Here is a 7160-nt window from a genome sequence, read left to right on the forward strand (position 1 = left end):
AAAACTTATGCCTGGTGTACAGAGCAATCCAAGACAAAACCTAATGAACTTGCTGCATATCCGTAAATCAAACGGGGCTAGGGCTACCTGTCCCTGAGACCTAAATATGGCCTGCAACTTAAATAGGACATGGTGGAGGGACAGATTTATCTCCCAGCGACTGCCACATCTTTGGAACAAGCTACCAGTTCATGTGAAACATAGCACCTCTATGACACTGTTCAAGAGAAACCTGGACAAGTGGATGGGGCACCATAAATTCTTACTGGGGATTGAGCCCACAACCCTCTTGGACATGGGCAGTCATCACTAAATCTAATCTTGGGTATTGACTAGCATTTCTACGTTATTACATTTGGATGAAATGGCTAAGCTTAAAATGACCACCGGGTCAATAGCCTAGTAATCTCCTATGATCCTATAACATAAAAGAAAACAAACCATATTAACATTTTGTTCATTGACATACATTACATATGACATATATGTCTTCTGTCTTTACAACAAATGTCATTCAGTCTAAAATTATATAATTTACTCAATTCCTGCCTTCCCTTAAACCTTACTTCTCCTGCTGAACATTATTTCTGCATGCATTGGTTCCATAAATTCCATTTATTTCTAATTTGTTCATTCCCTTTTCTAAAGATCTCACTTCCAATTTTTTAACTCTTTTACAATATGCAGTACTTCAAATGCAGTTGGCTTAGATTTTGATATCCATGTTCCAGCAACTACTTTTTTGGCAGCTAGTCGAATTAAACTTAATAAGGCCTTACTTTGCCTAGACAATTCAGATCCTGTGTCCCAGGTCAAAAGGATAATTCTGGGTTTTTTGTGTCTAAATCATGCATATGTCCTCATCCACTTTCCTGTCCTCAAACATGTCTTCTACAGTGATGTGCATGTAATGTTTGTGAAATGTTATGCTACTGAGTAAAATAAAACACTTCTGTATAAGGATTTCTATCTCTAAATGAATCTTAAGTATTATCAGCATTACTATATGCATGTAAATCCTGTACCTGAATTTCTCTCATATATCAGAATATCAGAATTGCACTGAAATAACTCACTTCTTTTCATAGGTTCATAGGTATGTTGCTCCAAGAACCCTGTCTCTCAATCATAGGATCATAGGAAGTTACTAGGCTACTGGCCATGAGGCCTTTCCAAGCCTAAGTTTTGCACCCATGTTTCCAAAGTCAGCATCTATCCTCCATGTTAAGCAGGGACATAGGTGGGATCCCAGGGGTATATTTTCTATTACCCATCCAGTCATCCAGGTTACGCTTGAACAAAGACAGAGAAGTACTCTGCTTAACATGGAGAGAGAGTCTATTCCACAAATGGGGGGAGTCTCTGGGACACATATCTGTCCTGCCAGCAGGTCCTATTAATGTCACAGGCTAGGTTTTAGGTCCCAAGTGCATGTGACACATGTGGTATTTGTTTTGCAGATATGCAGCATTTCCAGTAGGGTGGGGTTTGAGATGGCTTTAAGTGCCAGACAGAGGCACCTCTCTGAGAAGTCTATACGAGACCGTGTAAAGTGAGAGGGATTAAGCTTATCCTCATAGGATAGGTGTTGGAGACCCTGAATTCTTCTAGTCAAGAAACTCTGTGGTCCCTCCAGCTGCTGCAAGTGCCTAGTGAGATACATACCAAAGGTTGAATTGTACTCGATTATAGGCCTAATAAGGGTAGAGTACAGTGAGGTTATAACTCCTTTTTTCCTGGATGCTTATTTATGAGATGAGCCATGTAGTATGTCCTACTCACTACTGAGGCTACGTGTTGATCAAATGCTAGATTGCTGTCTACCAATATGCCCAGATCCCTTACTACTGACTGTGTGCTAAGGGCATTGTTGTTGGTGTGGTACTTTGTGGGTACATCATTTTTACCAAAGGGGATAACTATACACTTTTTGGCATTGAGTTTGAGGCCATGTTTTATGCACCAGTCGTTAGTTTGGGTAAGTCCCTCCTGGAGAATGTTTACATCATTTGGGGAGTTGATGACTGCTCCCAGTTTGCAGTCATCCGCAAACTTGGTCAGCCATAGACCTTTTGTATTTTGCCTGCACATTGGAAAAGTTTATTCCAAAACGTAGGGGTCCTAAGACCGAACTCTCAGAGACCCCACTAATTACAGGTTTACTATTTGCGGTGGAGTCCCCTATTTTGACTGTATGGGTACTATCAGTAAGCCAATTGGCAATCCACCTAGTGACGTAAGCTTGAGTGAGCTTATCTACAATACCCGAGTGAGGTACAGTGTCAAAACCCTTGGCCAAGTCAAGGTAGGCAGTGTGCACCTCTTTTCCCTCATCCAGGGCCATGATGGCTATTTCACAAAAGTCCACCAGGTTCAACAGGCATGATCTCACCTTGGCAAACCCATACTGAGTGGGGTCAAGTGCTTGAAGGCTACCAATGTCCTGGTTTATGAGATCCATGATTATGCATTCCATGGCCTTACATATCAGTCTCATAAGGGTAATGGGCTGGCAGTTAACTATGTCACTGGTTGCTCCACCTTTATACAATGGAATGACAGTAGCTATCCTCCACTTGGTGGGTATGTACCCAGTGCTTAAGCTGTGGTTCAATAGGGTGCCTAAAGGTGTTACCAGTTCCTGCTTGAGGCCATGTAAGATGCAGCCTGGGATGCTGTCAAGTCCCATGGAAGCTGTATGTTTTGCCTTTGAGAGGGCATTCAAGATCTGTTTGTTGTAGATAAATGGTGGGAAGCAGGTGCTGAGAAGATCTTGATTAACTTTGGAGGAGGACAGGGTAGTAAAGTTTTCACTAAACCTGTCAGCAAGCAGGTTAGCTATGTCATCGGTACTAGTGTGTGTAATGCCCTTGACCACAAGTTTGGTACAAGGCTTTTGCTTGTTCTTTAGGTTATGAATGTAGCTAAAGAAGGCGTTATGATTGTCTTTTGATGAGGAGGCCAGTTTGGACTCAAGGCTGGGTTTGGAAAATCTCACGGGGGCCCTTAGCTGTTTGTTTAGGTTCAAGAGGGTCTGCTTCCAGTATGGTGCTCGCCTCTTCCTGATCTTAATCAGTAGTTTCTTTCTTCTGTTATAAAGTCTGTCTATGGCAGAAGTCCACCAGACTAGTTTGTTTCTCCCTGATGTGATACTTTGGTTCTCTCTGATACAGCCAAGTCTATGCAGCTATATAGGTGCTTGTAGAGAGCCCTGGTGTAAGTTTCTGCAAAGGTGTCCATTCCTTCTGTTCTCTCAGTTGGAGGGGGAGCTATGAAGCTGTTTATGCCTGCCTGTAGGTGGCTATAGTTGGCTTTGGAGAAGTTTTTTATAATATTATCAGTCTAACTCCCTTATACAAGCAGTATCAAAAGCCTTGCTTCTGAAATGTTTCACCATTACATCAGCATTAATCAGAAAGTACCAATAACATTGTCTCTGAATGACTTCTTTATATCAGAATTATATTGTTAAAACTCATTGAGACAAGGAATACCAAACTTAATTCCTTCTAGAAAAACATTCTGACGCAGACTACTAAGTTTACACAAAGTACCAAATTTCTGAATCCTAGTTAAAGTAAACAGCATGGACTATAAAGTGGGCATTTTTAGTAAAACGTAAAAATAATAAAACTACATGTCTATATACAGTCAGATCCACTTTAATGCATATTGGATAAAAGCATAATCCGGTTAAATGCATATAGTCTGTTCAGTCCTGCTGCTAGTTAATGGAATTGTATTGTGGTGTGTTCCTCATTAAAGCATATCAGATAATAGCATAGTCCATTTTAATGCATAGCTGTCTCAAATCCCAAAAAGTTTACTGTCATGTTATTTACACTGCATAACTGCATAGCCCAGTGTGGCTGTGTGCTGTAACTGTAGGGTTTTTATCTGTACGTACTTTGTCATTACATGATCATTACATGAGCAGGAAATCTCTCAGTCATCTAAGGGATACTGTACGCTTTTGCTTAACAAGTAAGATTTATCTAAAGATATGACAAGAATGTCAAAGAAACTTATTAAAAAGACTGCCTTGGATTTACTAAACTTCCGTGCAGCACTAGCTTAGTCCTGCATGGAAGCACCCATTTAGGAGCAGGAAGGCAGCGAGCCATGCATATTAATAAGGCGCACTGCCCAAGCTCCTAGGCTTACACAGAGCGTGTATGAGTGCAGGGGGCGTATCTGAGAGCAAAGCTCTCAGAATAAACATGCCCCTGCAATGTAGAACAGCAGAAAGTGGTAAGAAATTAGCGAGACTGCTCATAGGTGTCCGCATATCCCCACCAACAGTCTCCCATGTGTAGAACAGCAACAGTACATATAAATTAAATGAAGAAACCCTTTTATTTTATTTTTTTTTAATCCGAGTACAGCTAACCATAGGTGTGCGTGTGTGCCCATCGCTTAACTATGGTTAAAGCAGCTTAAAAGGCTTAAGAGGATAACAAGGAAGATATATGCAAATGAAGCAGCACAGCAATATTGTAGTGGGCAGAGCACTCGCCTAACAAGCAGGCATTCTCGGTTCGAGTCCCACTGCAGCACAGTCTATTTTACATGGCAAAGCACATTATAACCAACATTTTACCCACTAAATAACATATATTTATGAACTGAAATACTGCAGGAAATGCACACGTGAAGTGTCAGTGTCATAATGAATAAGGCACTAGTAAGCAGGTCTAAGCACAAATAAGCAGTAGTAAATATATGTAAGCACTAGTAAGCATGTTTAAGTGAGTTTGCGTGGGGGTAAACACTGCCTGCACAGATTAAGCAATGTGGAAGCTGAGTATAAGAAACTGTAACTGGATGTTAGTAGTGCTTACCACCGCTCAAACATGTGCAAACCCGCTTACAACTGCTTTAAAGTGCCTTAATAACTCTGTATCCAATGGCCCGTGTTCTGCCCAGCAACAAAATAAACAACCTCTGCAAGGCTCAAACACAAGACCCTGTATACTACAGTCACAGCAGTTAACCACTAAGCCATCATAGCAATACATAAGATTGAGATTTCAACAAACAAATCCTCACCATAGGAAAATCAAACTGAACATGTGAAAGGAATCCATGTACAGTGTGATGCTGTATAACCTGCTACATAACATAAATATGTAAACTGGAGTACTGCAGTAAGGCCAGATGTGAGGTGTTACTGTAATAAAGTGTTGAAGTCCCCAGGACCCCATACAGTGTACATACACATGAATCACGGATACCAGACACATATATAACACGTAAAGAATAATAAATCAATGCCAAAAGGAAAATATAATGCAAATGAATATTAAGCAATGCTAAGCATTGCACAGCTCAGCTTACTTGGTGTAAGCAATGTGTAGGCTGGCTAACTCAATCTTCCCAGTGGTATACCCCTTTAAGCAATGCCAACATTAGGTAAGCAGGTATGGCCATAGCTTAGCCTTTTCAAAACCGTCCAATCATGGGAAAGTGTGGGAAATCGGGCATATTTATACCCCACAGGTGCGAATACATCTCATAACTGGTTGCAGCTCCCTACTGTAGACAGAATGGCTGGAGTTGGGGAAGGCACTCGATTTAGAGTGCAGTGCTGGGGCACCCAGGAATCCAGATTCATGGTATGGCTCCTGGTAAAATACCATGAGAAGAGACTACTGTAGGACCAGTACCAGGGCTCTCAGTATAAAGTGGAGGCCTGGGACAGTCTCGCCCGTGACCTCACTAGTGCCACTGTATCCCCCAGACTGGTGAGCAGGTCAGGCATCACCATGCTGACCTGAAGCGGTGGAGGGGGGAATCTCTTGGAGCATTGGATCCAAGAATCAAGGCAGATGGCCAATGCCCCAGCACTGAGTAAATACTCATCCTACTATGTAGATAATGATTGCCTAGCTTGTGTATACTATGGATAGGTAATGGCTAAATATCACTGAATTTCTCTGACAGCTGCGGATAACCGGGCTGTGAACCAGCAAGCCCATGCTGCTAGGCTGCAAAGGCTGCGTTACAAGGCAGGTTAGTAATAATCTTGCATGTACTGTCATGACATATAAATATAACAGTTCTAGAAAGTGTTGTACCAGTATAAAAATGCATTGTGTATGGGATGTACTGAATAAACCAGACAATATGGCAGGAAGACTGTCATATAGGTTGTGTGTAAATAAAGGTGTAATAGCTTGTGAATAAAAGTATAATCCCGGAGTGCTTGTGTACATTCTGCTGTCATATGTTGTTGTAGTGTTGCATTCTATAAATAGTACTGTTGTATTAAGCAGTGTTACCCACACTGTTGAATGCAGTTAAATGTGTAGGAAGTTCAGTATAACAATGTTGGAAGTCCCAAGAGTTCAGTCATATTGTACAACTGAGGGAGACTTAGACAGAAAACATTGGAATGCTTCACACAAATTCCCTGATAGCACAGTGATGTACTGTGATGTCAACTGTAATACTTGTACCACACACAGCAGGGGATTGAATCCTGGGAGTGGTAGTAAGGTGTATGAATAATCATACCCCACAACTGTACAAAGTTTGTGAGAATGTTCGGATTGAAAGCTGTATGCATAATTAGACCCAACAACTGTACAGAATATGCTAGAATGTTCAGATAGTAAGCTGTAAGCATAATCATAACCATCAACTGTACAGACTGTGGCAGAATGTTCAGGTAGTAAGCTGCATGCATAGTCATACCCCTCAACTGTTCTGATCTGTCCAGCATGTCCAGATAAATGTCCCAAATCTGCTGCCCGGTAATCTGCTCCCCTGACAAATCAGTGTGATGAGCCAAGAAATGTAGGCAGCTTTTACTGACATATAATTGATAGTCAGACATGTACATAGTCAGAGAATGTATATGAAAACAAACCTGTCATTCTAGCATCTCACCCAAAGTGTATGGTAGCTATTCTCAAAATATGTCACATTAGCACTTGCATCCTGTCAAGCCATGACCAGAGTGTGTGCAATAACAGATTGTTAGGTATGTGTATAACATCAACATGGAATCTGGGAGTATGTGTAGAATTTATCAGCTAATGTTAACAAAGATTTTCTCCACAGCTATAACAGGTAAGAGGTGTAGACTGTCGGTACAACACAGTTCACTTATATACTTGTCGACAAGCATGGAATCTGGGAGTATGTGCAGAAATTGT

This window comes from Protopterus annectens, chromosome 10.part0 (assembly GCF_019279795.1).
Source record: "Protopterus annectens isolate FY-2018-M chromosome 10.part0, PAN1.0, whole genome shotgun sequence".
Taxonomy (NCBI): domain Eukaryota; kingdom Metazoa; phylum Chordata; order Ceratodontiformes; family Protopteridae; genus Protopterus; species Protopterus annectens.